Source organism: Nuphar pumila, chromosome 10 (genome assembly GCF_984573655.1).
Source record: "Nuphar pumila chromosome 10, dmNupPumi1.hap1.1, whole genome shotgun sequence".
Classification (NCBI taxonomy): Eukaryota; Viridiplantae; Streptophyta; class Magnoliopsida; order Nymphaeales; family Nymphaeaceae; genus Nuphar; species Nuphar pumila.
This window is the reverse complement of record NC_143258.1, coordinates 114212830-114228803: the sequence shown is the minus strand read 5'-3', so window position 1 is coordinate 114228803 and position 15974 is coordinate 114212830. Positions and strand designations below refer to the sequence as shown.

The 15974-nt window shown below is 39.4% G+C and overlaps 1 protein-coding gene across 6 annotated transcripts in view; it reads left to right on the top strand.

Moving 5' to 3' along the window:
* Positions 1-15974, top strand: part of LOC149827981 (xanthine dehydrogenase 1-like) — a 128103-nt gene that overhangs the window by 5315 nt on the left and 106814 nt on the right. The window lies entirely within an intron of this gene.

Genomic DNA, 15974 nt, shown 5'->3' with positions numbered 1-15974 from the left:
TGCTTTGATTTCATCCCTTAGGTATTAAGTTCATGGCTCATACACAAACTGTTCAAGTATGCCTCAGATCTCTCTATTGATGGACATAAAAGCAGGCTTCAAATAATTCTGTGCATTGTACAATTGCTTCTCTTCAGTTTGCGGCAATATTGTTTGTAACTTGCCATGATATCATTCCATTGGCATTAACTACATGACTAACACAAACTATTCAGGTATGGCTGAGATCTATATGCTGATGGATGTGAGAGCAGATGATCACATTCTGCATGCACCATACTTGTGTACAGAAAATATGCCATGTCTCCGTAAGTACGTGAGATCCTACACATTTAGTGTGTCCAGTAAACTTCACCATATAGTAGCTGAGGTTTTTATATTTCTGTTTCAGTGAATCATCAAGTTTGTGCTTTCAGCTATAACCAACACTAAATATTTCGCATCTATGTAAACAAAGATAAGAATGTCAACAGACCTATGATTAGGCTTGTTTTACAGCAATAATTGTATAAAAGACACATAACCATATACATCCATCTGGACAAGTTAAAGGAATTTGGTGTGCATGCTAATGCATGTATATTATTGAGACAAGAAGGGAGTATGAGATAGAAGAGAGCTTGAAGAGGCAAAATAAAATGAAACTTCATTATTCAAGAATGAGAAAAGATTACAACACGGTCGACCCCTTTGGCTACACAAAAGGACAAAAACGTTGACTACATAACCTCCTTGTTAAGTACAAAAATACCCTTTTAAAATAATCTTATATACAAGAGTAGAAGGGTAGAACATGTTCTAGTAATATACATATTAGATTCCTCAACATATATGTTAAAAACAAGCTTTACAAACTGAGACACATAAAATCTACCTAACTCCTAGAATATGATATGTAACATACATGCATACATATATATGCACATACATACACACTACATAGGTGTGTATGTCTTTGTGTGTATGTATATATATGGGTTAATCTAACTTTAAAGCTATGTCACATGGGTGCGGGTGCGGGTGCGGGTGCGACACGGGTGCGGCGCAATTCCAAAAAATTTTGACACGGGGACTCGGCTATATATATATATATATTAAAAAATATATATTATAAATATATATATTTTAAATATTATAATTATATATATAACAATAAATTAACACATAAAGATTGTAAATTTTAAAGCAAAAAAAAGCAATTCTTAACAACACAAACTTACCAAAATATAACACATAAAGAAGCTTGTGAGTGTGATAAACAACAAAACTTATCATAAATCTGCCTCATCATCTGAATTAGAAGGAAGAACAGGATCGAGGTAGTCCATGTTGAGAGTATGTAAATTATGTTCTTCCTCCAAGTCAAAATCTTCTGGATTTACATCCCAATTCTTGGATGGTCCACAACTGCATCAAAAAATCACTATATTAGTATCTAACTTAAAACTTTGAATACAAATATGAAATATTTAAATACAAACTTTGAATACAAAGAAAAAAAAGTACCTATACTCTTCTTTGGTGCGGCGAGAAATTAATCGTAGATTTGAGTGAACATATACCAAATCCTCTGCTCTTTTACTAGTGAGTTTGTTTCTTTTAATGTTGTGAATTTGAGCATATGTACTCCAATTTCTTTCACAACAAGATGATGTAGCAGGTTGGGATAACAACTTCATTGCAAGACGTTGCAGATTTGGTGTCTCTGATCCATATGTTGCCCACCAATTAAGGGGATCTTCCTCGTCCCTTGCCACAAGTGCTGCTAAAGAATCAAATCTTCCAGTAGAAAACTTGCCAAACTCACTATTTACAACCTTAAACATGTGAGGATCATTAAAAACTCTTCCCAAATATATCATTCTATTTCTTGATATCTCAGGATCTTCATTTGGAGAAACACGACCAACACCTGCTGTCAACCATTTTTTTGCATAGTATTTTGGATTGAGAGAGTGTGCCATGCAATGCAAAGGTGTATTGCTTTTATCTCATCTTCTCACTAAAACTGAATGTACATGATTGTAAAATTCTGAATCATCAAGTGCAATATCTTTCTTCTCATGTTTAAAAATGATACTTTGAACTTTTTCAATCATATTGTCCCACATTTCATAAATTCTATGAAGCATGGGTACATCTCTGTCAACTTCTCTCAGCATTTCCCAAATAGGCTCTGTAAATTCAACAAAATATGTAATTTTATCCCACCAAAAATCATCACAGATGCATTTTTTGATAGCTTGAGCCTTGACATCATCTTCAGTACGATAAAAATCCCAATCTTGATAAGCCACCATCATCATCAATGCATTCTTGAGTTGCTTAATTCTTTTTATCATAACAATTAGAGAGGCAAAACGAGTTTCAGCAACTTTCAGTAACTTGAGATCAGAATGCCTATTAAATATAGAAAGGGCATGATGATGGTTTACAACAAAATTTCTAATATTTCGAACATCATGCTCTATTTCCTCAATCCATAAGCACATTTCATGTGCATGTGCATCATCTTTTGATGGATTGCATATACTCTTAAGTGCCAAATTTAAACTGTGTGCTGCACAAGGAGTCCAAAAAATATGTGAATATGTATCTTCACTTGCCAAATTCATTCCTGCACGACTGCAAACTGGAGCATTGTCAGTAATGATTTGCACCACACTTTCTTCACCCACTTCTTTTATCACTTCAACAAATAATCTCTTTAAATATTCAGCATCTTTATACTCTCCAGATGCATCAACAGTCTTCAAAAAGATTGGCCCATTTAGTGAATAAGCAATGAAGTTTATCAGTGGTCGCCTTTGTATATCAGTCCACCCATCAGAAACAATCGACACTCCATGTCGTTTCCATGCAAATTTTTGGGTCTCTAGCAAGTCTTCAATTCTATTTTTTTCCTCTGCAAGAAGGACTGTTCTTAGTTTTTCTGAACTAGGAGGCACATAACCACTCAAATTGCAATTAGCCAAAGATGTAATCATATCTTTCCAATATGGACTTCTAGCTACATTAAAAGGAATTGAGCTTGAGTAAAAGAATCGACCAATCTTTTTATCAATTTCTGCTCTTGCCATGTTTTTGAATGACGCTTGTATTGTTTTATTGCTTTCCATCTTTCTTTTCTTTAAAAGCTCTTCTTGTGTATCACTAGCAGTAGGAAAAGACAAATTAATCGAATCGCTTTTCATCTCTGCAATTTTCTTCTTTTCAGCTTCCTCTTGTTCTTTTTTTAATTGCTTTAACATGTCTTTGTCAACCCCAGAACATGCCCTAATTCCTTGACCACGAATATGCAAAAGATGTGCTTTCACACGCGTATAAGAACCTGTGAAAACAGTCTTACATAGATTACAATGAAACTGCACATTCCCACCACCACCACTACTAGCTTTTATCCCTTTTGTCACAAGCCTCCAAAGTGGTTGAGAAACATCTAATTCAGGGTTAGAACTTGAACCAAATGTATTGACACTACCGCTAGAACTCGCCATTATATCTGAAAAGTGAAAAGAAAATAATTAAATAAGTAAATAAAATAAAGTTAATAAAACAGGGAATATTGGAGGGGCCGAGCCCCTCTTCTGCGAGCAGAGGGTGCAGGGAGGGGCCGAGCCCCTCCCCTGCGAGCAGAGGGTGCAGGGAGGGGGGCCGAACCCCTCTTCTGCGTGCAAAGGGTGCAGGGAGGGGGGCCGAGCCCCTCCTCTGCGAGCAGATGGTGCAGGGAGGGGCCGAGCCCCTCCCCTGCGAGCCGAGGGTGCAGGGAGGGGGGCCGAGCCCCTCCCCTGCGAGCAGATGGTGCAGGGAGGGGGGCCGAGCCCCTCCTCTGCGAGCAGATGGTGCAGGGAGGGGCCGAGCCCCTCCTCTGCGAGCAGAGGGTGCAGGGAGGGGCCGAGCCCCTCCCCTGCGAGCAGAGGGTGCAGGGAGGGGGGCCGAGCCCCTCCCCTGCGAACCGAGGGTGCAGGGAGGGGGGCCGAGCCCCTCCCCTGCGAGCAGAGGGTGCAGGGAGGGGCCGAGCCCCTCCCCTGCGAGCCGAGGGTGCAGGGAGGGGGGCCGAGCCCCTCCCCTGCGTGCAAAGGGTGCAGGGAGGGGGGCCGAGCCCCTCTTCTGCGTGCAAAGGGTGCAGGGAGGGGGCCCGAGCCCCTCCTCTGCGAGCAGATGGTGCAGGGAGGGGCCGAGCCCCTCCCCTGCGAGCAGAGGGTGCAGGGAGGGAGGCTACGAGCAGGGTCGACATACCTGACGGAGGGGGAACCGGTGGCTGCCTGTCGCCGGAGTTCGGATCGCCGGCGTGGTTGCAGGAGAAAGCTGCAGGGGCTGAGGGGGAGAGGCAAAATCGAGAGGGTAAGCCCCTCTCCCTGTCGATAAACCCCTTTTAGGGTTCGGCTGCCAAAAAAAATTTGGATCTGGGTCGGGTTTGGACCCGACCCGACCCGGATCCAAAAGAAAATTTAAAACTCGAACTGGACAATTTTGGACTCGGTCAAAGTTGACCGAGTCCAAAATGTGGTCGGACTCGGCCCGGACTCGTTGACCGAGTCCGACTCGGAGTTGACCGAGTCCGGGCCGAGTCCAAAGCCGCACCCGAGTCCGTGCGTGTCGACGCGGGTGCGGCAACCCTTTAGCCGAGTCCGTGTGACATAGCTTTAAAGCCTTTGTGTTAATGTTAGCAGCATTCAGCTGACTGCAATAAGCAAAACACTCTCAACCGTCACAGCATCTTTGAAAATACTCTTAAGGGTGGTTTTGGACTTTTGTTTTGGAGGGAAAACGAAAAAGCCAATCAAAGTTTTCCAAAAAACTATAAAGGGAGTTTTTTAAATATTAATTACAAAAGTGAGACTTTTTTGACTTTAAATTTTAAAAGTGACTACATAATCTAAAAAATGCCACCACTTTTGTGAGTGTAGATACTGCACAAATGCTCTATCCCATGCTTCTATATCTTGGCACTATGCTCCAACAAGCCAAGGGGACAATCAGGTCATGAAAAGACTGAGTATTGGAGGCTTAACGATTTTTTATTTTTGTTGGCTGCTAGATGACACTCCTAGAACATGTTTTTATAGGCCCTCTCTTAAGTATACCTATACAAGAATACTCGAAAAGGCAGTTAAAAATGAAAAATGTAACAAACCCTTCACTCAAGGGGCAGTAGGGTATTTTAGCAGTGGAGACTCCTAACATGATCATGTACCAGAGGCGTGGAATGAAGATGCTGGTGGTTAATTCTGTCTTGCAATTATTCTTGCTAACATGTTGGAGAACAGAAGATGTTCTAAAAAAATGGGCATATTAATTGGTTCTTACATGCCTTGCCAATTTCCAGAGAAGCAACAAACGGTCCCACGGGTGATGGAATGACATATCTTTGAAACATATGCTTTATTTACCAAACAGATCACTCAGGTTGATTTTCTTATTGGTTAAGTGGTGATTGTTCTCTTCATTTAAATGGCGAGTGATGAGTGCAGTTTGTTTGCACATATCTGTCATTCTAAAGTTGGGTAGTGATTCTAGAAAGACATGACTTGACCAGGACACATATTGCTAAATGAATTTGCATTATCTTTCACATAAGTATTCCATTGAATCCTCAATCAAAGAAGAAATGGAAGGAAGAGAGGGTGTAAAGTGTCATTCCTTTTTAACTAATGGTATACCTCCCTAATGGAACCTTTGGGCTCTATATTCCTTGAGAATTTCCCATGGAGGAAATGTTGGGAAATTGAATGGGTGTGACAACTGAGCTCGATCGAAGGTAGGCTTGGAGGCATGTGTTGGACATGCTGTCTTTAAAAAAATAGTTGCCCCACTTAGGATTAGATCCTTGGTGTAATGGGTATTCATATAATATCGCTCCTAGGATACATGTAACGACCCCAACTTAACCTTGTGAAAAGTGATTTTTTTTAAAACAATTGTGGAAGCCAAACCCAAGGATCCAAGGTCTCACATATTTAATAACTACCAAACCACAAGAGATAGTGCATTGAATCAACAAAGAAAATAACCAACTTTACTAATCAATAAAATGAATGTCATAAAAACAGAAATAAATAAATAGTTTGTAACATAGAGCCACTCTGTTAAGAACATTAGAACATGTCACGCAAACTCGCAGGCTCCATGTAGCAAGTCACCCCATCACTGAGCTCCCGGTCCTGAAAAACATTTTTTGAAATACAGGATAAAAATCAGAGTTCTTTGTACAAATTCCTCTAAAAATCCAAACAGAAAGGAAAGAGCATAAACCAAATTCATGCATAAATTCAGAAGATTATAACAATAACAATTTCATAATCAATTTACCATTCAAGCATTTAAAACAAGTACTATGCAATGACAATTTTCATACGAGACATAATAAGTATGAATGCATGAACTAAAGCAAAAACAATAAAGATGCATGATTCAATGCACATGCATGAATAACTTATTAAGTTATTATCAGAGTTTTTTTTGTATGCATATCCCTATTAAATGCACATAATTTTAGTTTCAATTTTCATTAAACCAGCGGATACTTCAAACGGCAAAACAATTTTTGAAGTCCAAGTTAGGTTCCCAGTTGTAGCTTAACACACAATTTGTAATTTATTATTGGGTTCCACAATTGTTCTTTGACTAATATCAAGAATCAACATCATTCATCGGAACATTAGAAATCAACATTTAATATCGAGACATCAGGAAAATCAACATTAACTCTAACGACCCCAACTCATACCCTTGGAAAATGTGGAATATTTTTTTTTTAAGAGTTGCGGAAAACTTCCTAGAGACCCGGGGTCCTCATAGTTCCAATTCCAACTGGATAGCCAAACACCACACACGAACTTCCAACCATCATCTATAAGAACCAAAACAATTTCTTTATTTATGAATAAGAGTGAATTTCAGAGACAATGTTTTATTCGACTTAAAATAAAGCAACAATTGAAAAAGCAAGAAGGATTGAAGTAAAAGAAAAGTCACTCTGTCCCCTGGTGAAGCTGTCAAACCCAAGTATGACTCTCATTCATTCCCAGTAGCCAGTCTAACCCCACTGTTCACCATTTTGTATGAAAAACCAACAAAGTATGATGTCATAACTGAAATTCTGAGCACAACTACTTCTAAAGAAACTAGGTGAGACAAAGAACATTGATAAGATTTCATATAATGATTTGAGTGAGTGCAGATATAACAATTTGCAGTGTCTAACAATTCATACATGCGACACATTGCATATAATTATTAGTCGAGAACAATACATCAATACCATATATCAAGAACCAAATAACCAAACCTTCCAGCATGCTTTCAGGAAGTAAATTACATACCAACACCATATCATGTCATGATATAGAGAACAATTCAAATATGCATGATCTAATGCATAACAAGAAGATGCATGACTTCTTTTCAATGCATGAGTCCTTTTATTATCTTACCTTTAAGTTTCCTTTTTCCTTTGCATATGCATGCCCTATTAAATGCACGCAACTTTAAGTTCCTCTTTTTAATTACCGTTGCCCGCGGATACACCAAACGGGTAAAATCTCCGAGGTTAAGTAGGTTCCCAGGGTAGCTTAGCACATAATTTATATTTTTTTATTGGGTTCCAACTTAGCCCTCGACCGAATCACCTTAAGAACATTAGACCTACACATCTAATGTCGGGGACACAAGAGACACCCCACGCTCACAAGTGCCACTTCCTTGGTACCAAAACAATTACAGTTGTGACCAACACACCACCCTCAGGTAAAGTGACAAACTCTTTCTAAAACTGTGGTCAGGAGAAAAAACCTCAATATCGGGTTCAGGGAACAATATTTCAGCACACAGAGTTTTTATATCCTCACAGTCTCCCTAAGACCGTATCTCTAAGATTTTCATTGTCCAGATGGAAGATCCCAGAACATATATTACACTGTTCTTTATTATGTTTTAATTTACCTCAATTCTTTAAGTTTGCAACACCATATGTAAAAGTAAAGTGAAAACCCGCACCCTCCCTTGCGGAAACCCTTACGAAACTCCAACCCGTGAGGACAACTAGAACAATGTAGTAGTGTGCCATACCAACTTATGTGGTTTAAGTGATACAAGTCAATATATATATATATATATATATATATATATATATATATATATATATATATATATATATATGAGAAGAAATCAAACCCACGACTCTCCAGGCCTGATGGTCAAGTTAGGCCATTGATGCATCACACTACAAAACCCAAGTAGTGTTTTATTCATAACACTAGGCCAAAGTACCAAAAGCATGTGCACTCATGCAAACATAACCCAACCATATGCATGCCATTTATTAAACAAGTGCATTACCTCTATATGTGTGTCACCTACATCACATACGGGTATTAAATCAATTTGATTTCTGGTTATAAAATCTGTTTTAACACCTATACGTGGAGTGTCATGAAAGTTTATTTTCCTGTTTGAAATTCTGATTTGGTTAACCATAATGTAAAACCCACGTAAAAAAAAAAAAATTTATCGGACCCGGGTCGAGACCCGACCCAGGCCCGCCCTCGTTAGGGTTTTAAAACCCGACGCAGGGGAGGATTTGTTTAAAAACAAACCCTCTCCTCTGTACGCCGCACCCCCCCCCCCCACTCGTGCCGCTCCACCCCCTCGACAGGATAAGGGAAACCCTTTTAGGGTTTACCCGAAGATCGCCCTCCCCCGAAGTCTTTAAGAGAAGGGCAGGAGGGGAGGGGAGGGGAGGGGAGGGGAGACACACCTCCCTTCTCTCCTCCTCCTCCTCTCCTCCCGACGTGTCTCTCTCTCTCTCATTTGCGATTTCCAGCAAGCCTCGACGCTGCTGCCTCCTTTTTCCAATCGCCGCCACCGACGACCTCGCAAGGGAGCCGTCATCGACGATGGCGCCCCCCTTCCAGGTACGCCCTCTATCTCCTCAGTCTTCTTCCTCCCTGTGTTTGACAGACGCCTTGACTACCGCAAGAACCCCCCATCTTTGTCGATGCTCCATTCCTTCCACCCTCTTCTTCTGTTTGCCGGGAGGCCGACAAGCGGCGCACGGTCCCTGCCGCGCCCTCCCACTCCCTCTGTGTCCATCGGAGGGTCGACAGATGGCCTACGGGCCCCTGTCGTCTCCCCCTCTCTCTTGAGGTTGCCAGGGAGCCAGCAGGGGGCGAGTCACCCCTGCAGCCCCCCTCCTCTCCGGTGGGCAATCGGACGACCGACGGGAGGTCGGGCATCCCCTGTCTCACCCTCCTCCCTCTTTTCCCTCTCCTTGAGGGCTTGCCGAGAGGCCGACAGACGACATAGCGCCTGTGTCGTGCCCTCCTATTCCCTCTATGCCTACCTGAAGGGTGGCAGGGGATCGACACCCCCCTGCCGCACCTTCCTCCTTGTTTCACCACTGTTCCGTCAGGCAGGGGCCGAGGCCCTTGTCGTCCAGTATTGTCAGGCAGGGACCCAAGTCCCTGCCATTTGTTGTTTTCGTGAGGCAGGGATCGAGACCCCTGTCGTTCGCTGTTTTGGCCGGCAGGGGCCTCGGCCCCTGCCATTCACTGCTTTGTCAGGCGGGGGCTGAGGCCCCTGCCATCCGCTGTCCTGTCAGACAGGGGCCAAGGCTCCTGTCATTCATTGTTTGGTTAGACAGGGGCCGATACCCCTGCCACTCATTTGATTCCGCCGGCATGGCAAGTCTTACCACTGGCCTTCTGTTCTTTTTGACAACTACGTCATAATAATTCTCACACTCTTGCATATTTACATAATAGGTCCCGTTCGTGTTCCGCGGCCCGACCCTCGTATTATCCTCACGCGTAGGCGTACGCAACTACACAACATTCCGATGTAGGGTAAAGTCGCACAAAGGGCAATAGATGAACCTATTTAAGTTGAAATAATTAAAATGCCCATGCTAGATATGCTTAGAGTTATATTGCTTCTGCATTGCACATTATCTTGTTTGTATGCGCATGGGTCGAGGTACAATTTCATTCTTCGATCATTATTTTGCATAGTTGCTTATGAGTTTGAGGTGTGGTTTCGTACTTCGTGCAATACCTATGCTCTTTTTTGCTTGCATATATTTTTGCCTGCATATATTTTTGCCTGCACGTTTTCTTTGAGTGTGGTACGACTTCGTGTCTCATGTATTACTTATGACCTTCTGTGTTTGCCTATCTAAGTGGCCAAGGTATGGTTTTGGTACCTCGTGTATTACTTATGTGCTTTTCCCTCGATGTGCGGCATTGTAAACACCCCAAATTTTTCAAAATCTTTTAAATACTCCCTTTTTGCCCCTGATATCATTTTCTGAGCAATTGAGTCACTTTTAAATCTAAATTCTAGTTCATTTCTCAAGTTTTATTGAAATTAAATTCATTTTATATATCTGACTTGATTTCGGATCCAGATCCATTGTCAAGATCCAAATCTGAGTCTCGTTGTCTAACTTTTAAATTAAAATTACAAAAAATACCAAAAATAGTTTTTAAATAGCTCGGATAGTCCATCCGACATCCGTTTGGATCCATCATGTTGTATTTCTCGATTCGAGTTTCAAAACTCGAACATTTTCTCAAAACCTGAATCTAAACCCATTTTCTGTAGGAATTTCCCCAAGATAACCCTGATTTTTCAGAAAAACTCTTCTTTTGTAAATATTTTGAAATGTTGTAAAAAATAGTCAAATTCCTTAGTTTTTAGAATTTTGTCTTAAAAAAATACAAAAAAATATTGAAATTTAAGAAAAGAAAAAAAAATGAGAAAATAAAAAATCCAAAAAAAAATTAAGAAACTATACAGTTTACTCTCTTTTTGAAACTTATTTTGTTAAAAACCTCTCTTAAAACCCCTTTTTGAAAATCAAAAACCATTTTTTAGAAAAATCCTGAAAAGAACCCCTCTTTTGGAATTTGAGGAAAATGGCAACGGCCATCCTCCCGCGCACCCTCCATCGCCCTCTCTCCCGATCGATGACCTTCCATCCCCAACTACTTTACCTTCTGGAGCATTCGAGTCTCTCTTTAAGAAGAGACCTCCAAGCCTCTACGAAGGCATCCATTTTCCATCCCTTAACCCCTTCAATCCGTTTCCCCTCTAGATACACTTCATTGACATCCATTTTCCATCAAGCATCCACGATCCACCATTTCGCCTTCCGATCGCCTTCCTCCTTCCTCCTTCAGCATCTCTGCAAGAACCTGATAAAGGTCGACTGCATCTGGAGGTATGCAACCTATCCTCTTCTTTCTTCTTTAGTATTATTTGTTTTTTTTTTATATAGTTCTTCATTGTCTTTCCTCTTTTTTTTTCTGTTGATTCACCAAAGGCAATATCGTATCATCGTCTTGCTTATCGCAGTCTCGACGATACACCTTGCTATAATAAATCACACGCACATCATTTTTTTTTAGTTCTGGATATATGGTTAGAATATATTTGTTCCATTGGTGGCAATTTATATTTCTCGTATCTTATTCTCTATGTTGGGTCTCAGTATTTTGATTGAGTTTCCATTTCTGAAAATTTTCCATCCTTCATTTTAATTTCCTGATTTTCTGCTCTTATTCTATTAAAGCATACCCGGTAGCATCGGATTGCCTATGGCAATATTGTTCTACCTCCCTGCAACATCGATGGAATCCATGGATTCCGATAATTTATTTATTTATTTATTATTTATTTTAGGTGATTTCCCTGTTACGGTTCTTCATTTTGCATTCTTGATTCAGTTTGAGATCGACACTTTATCCATTTTTTTTTTTGGCGTCATTATCTCCATAGAATATCTCTATTCTGTTTAGTCCCCATCATCTTAAGTTCATTTTACATTCACTATCATAATTCATCTCTTGATTTGCTGCTGAAACCATGTGTCATCTACCTTTTTCTGTATTTTTGATTCACATATTGCCGTTTCTATCTCATTCCACGATCTCTTGATTTGTTGTTGGCCTTTGTAAATTTTTCTTTCAATCCGATGGATGGAATATACTGCATCGTTTTACTCATACTGTTGCTGGTTTCTGTTGTCATTTACAGCAGATGTTCAGGTTAGGCTGTAGCATAAATATGTGTTCCCGCTACTTAAAATTCCCTGCAAGCATGCGTTTATACTTTGCCATAGCGTAAACGCATGCCCACAGCCTTTGAGTTCCATTATATCATACGCTCTGTTATAACATAAAGGGGTGTTTTCACTACCTCTGTTCTGACGTCTTCTAAAAATGAGGTTACAGCGTGCCCTGCTCAAAGTCATCTATCCCCTCCATTTCAGGTAATAGTGGTGTTACTGCATCATCATCAACTAAAGTATGTGATAATATCATTCATTTTACTATTCCTCACTTGCATTAGAGTTGGGAATTTTCATCTAAGTATTCATATCCATCACACCCATTCAGGAAATCTAATGCATCAATTAGGAAGAATGTTGGTGACCCAAATGGATGTTTCGTAGTTGTTGCTGCATGTGAAAATCGAATCATTTGGTTCCTGCATTAATGGGTAATGGTATGGTTGATAAGGAAATTCTATATCCTGTGTAACTTGAAGAGGGCCATTTCCTGCATTAGTGGGTAATGGTATGTTTCGTAGTTGTTGCTGCATGTGAAAATCAAATCAAATCATTTTTTTTATTTTTATGGATATTAGGGATATTTGTCATCCATTCTGTGTGTGGGGGAAACAAATATATGCAGGTTTGTTCCATTTAAAACCAGAGACATCTCTGAGTGCTGTAGAGATCTGGAAGTTGACAAGGAAGGAGTCTTCAATATTGCTGTATGTGTTTTTGCCTAAATCATTCTGGAATAGGCATATCAAAAGGAAATGACACTGTGAATATCAATGGCAAAAAACTTGAACCCATTCCAAATTCCAGTATTACATGTACATGGAGCTGGGAATCAGAAATACCTGTGAATTCTAATTTTTTTTAGCAACTTCTGTAGAGATGGATGATTGTTTGATTCTCAAAACTAGAGGATAGAAGATCATGTTGTAACATTCGCTCAAACTTAGATGTTTCAGTTGTAGATCATCTTAATAAAGAACAGGGCCAAAGGTTCGCTCCAAAGGTTCGCTGCTTCCGACATGGGATCGGAGAAGACTCTGAAGGTCATCTGGTGTAGTATCAGCATATGAAAGCTTCTCAAGATAAAACCTGTTTACTAAGATATGACTGGCGTATGGCCTCTGCACAGGAAAAGGAGTGATCATCCTCATTCTTTCTTAGTGATCTCCTCTGTCGAGGAGACAAAAGTGTTATCAGTTGGTATAATTTTCTAAAATGTGACAGATTTTTGTTGAATTTGTCTCTGATTCATGTACTTTGGCAAGTAGCATCGTGGAAGATGGGATCTTGGATCAAATCAGCCGACGTACAGTAAGGGCTTGTGTGCCCACTCATCCTGAAAATATTCCATCACTCTGTCCAATCTGGAAATTATGAGGGCCAGAGAATCTCACAATAGCACAACACTACATCACAACCTGCCTAGCTGCGTTTTGAGCACAGCAAGCATTACCAATTTTACAGAGCATCACTCTGTACCTCAAGCATCATCCTCCTTGAAGGCCAGTTTTGGCCAATCCACACGTGCTCAAGGGCTAAGGTTCCAACCCTCAGATACCTAAACATGTAGGTAAGCACGAATGGAGTTTTCCCTTCAGAAATTACAAAAGAATTGACATAATTGGTTGATTTCCTGGTAAAATCAGAGAATGTGGTAACCTTCTGCAGGTGTACAACCTTGATTTCAGACAGTATTCACATTCGAATATATCAGTATTGGTTTATGATTTCTGAACCATTTTCGGTATGTTCATTCATTGGTATGTAGTGAGCTTCTGTACCAAATTTCGCTGTAAGATGTTATATGGTCTAGGAGATATTGTATTACAAAATTGGGTGCAGAAACAATATATGCATTGTAGATTAAGCATTTCTTGTTTTACAAATGTCTGATTTTCATTATCTAAATGCATATCTTTGTGTACAATAGTCTAACTATATTATTATATTAGCTGTTCGCATGTCATTAGAACTCAAGTCACACTGCACATATTCATCTTCCTATCCTTTGTCCCCATCTCATATCACATTCTCTTTCAGCTGAGTTATATTTTAATTATATTTACAACTAGTCATGCTCATACATTCAGATATCACATCACACCACCTGTCGGAATCCATTTCATTAAGTATACCTATTAGGTGCATCTGTGTTATCACCTTCCCAGCACATACACAACTCCTAGCAGCTGCGTGCTTCCTTTTTTTTTTTTATGCAGCATCACCATCACCGGTGTCCAACCTCCCTGCAATTTCCAGCCCACTAAATATCACATAGCATTTAAACCCCCTGTCATTCCTGTACATCTATTTAGTTTTCTGTTATTTAGCTCACTGTTAGCTGCAATTGTCATATCACCAGCAATACCCCTTGCACAATGCCTTTGTGCCTTCACTTATGTATAGCTCACTGCTATCATTACTGCACCTACACAGTCCCTTCACATTCAACATCTCCACTCTCATAGCAAATGTCATTCATTTATGTCACACACACTGAATGTGAGCATATATATATATATATGTAAATATCATGCTTGGATACACATATATGTACGTGTATCTCTCTCTCTCTCTATATATGTATATATATATGGATTTTTTTTCCATATATATACATTGCCTACATAGATATATATATCAATTCTTAATACAACATCCGTCTATTATATATTCAATATCCTGTGCTAACTCTGTTTTGCAGGAATATATACGAAGCTTGAATTTCTCTCTTGGACTAAAAATTTCTGATATTTTGCAGTTCAAAGTTGTAATAAATTAGGTATAAATGAGAAATTTACATTTCCAGTTCTAGATTAGAATGAATTAGCATTGTAAATATCATGAATTACTTGTTCTCACATCATTTTCCTTTTATTTCAAAATTTCACAATAGTAAAACACGAATGACACGTGCACCAGTCTAATAAGAGGTGATTAAATCCTAAGTTGATGATTTACATCAATGACCATAGTCAGGATGTGAACAAAACTTAGGATTTTCATCTTTTATGGAATAACACTGGATCCACATTGGATCCTCTTAAAAAATTATCATATTTTTCAAGTATTTCTTTTTTTTATCAGAGTTTAATTTAAAGTTAATTCAATATATATATATATCAATGGCTATAGTCAGGATATATTGAGAATTAATTTCATTTTAAACTCTATAAAAACACTAAAATGTATTTTATTCTTCATTTGAATTCAGATATGATTATTATATAATACATTCAAAAGGTTTTAGTCAAAGATGAGGAGATTAAGGAGAAATGAAAAGATTATTTTGATAAGCTATTTAATGAAAGTCATGCTCAAGATCTTGGAGACTTGTCCATTCCTTTTCATGAGATGAATCATGACTTCATGCGCAAGATTCAAAAGAAAGAAATTGCAGAGGCTTTGAAGAAAATGAAATCAAGTAGGGCACTTGGCCCAGATGGTATACCTATCGAGGCTTGAAAATGCTTGGGAGAGAAAGGTTTAGAATGGTTGAAAAATCTTTTTAACAAGATTTGGCGGACAAATAAGATGCCTAATGAGTGGAGGAAGAGTACTTTGGTACCTCTATATAAGAATAAGGGTGATATACAAGATTGCACAAACTATCGTGGTATAAAACTCATGAGTCATACTATGAAACTTTGAGAGAGGGTGATTGAGTCTAGGTTGAGGAAGATTGTCATGATATCGGAGAATCAATTTGGTTTTATGCCTGGAAGATCAACTATGGAAGCTATACATCTTCTTAGACAACTTATTGAGAGAAATAGAGAGAGGAACAAAGATTTGCATATGGTTTTTATTGATTTGGAGAAGGCATACGATAGAGTACCTAGGGACGTTCTCTGGTGGACAATGATGAAGAAATGTGTTTCTCTCAAGTACATTAGTATAATTA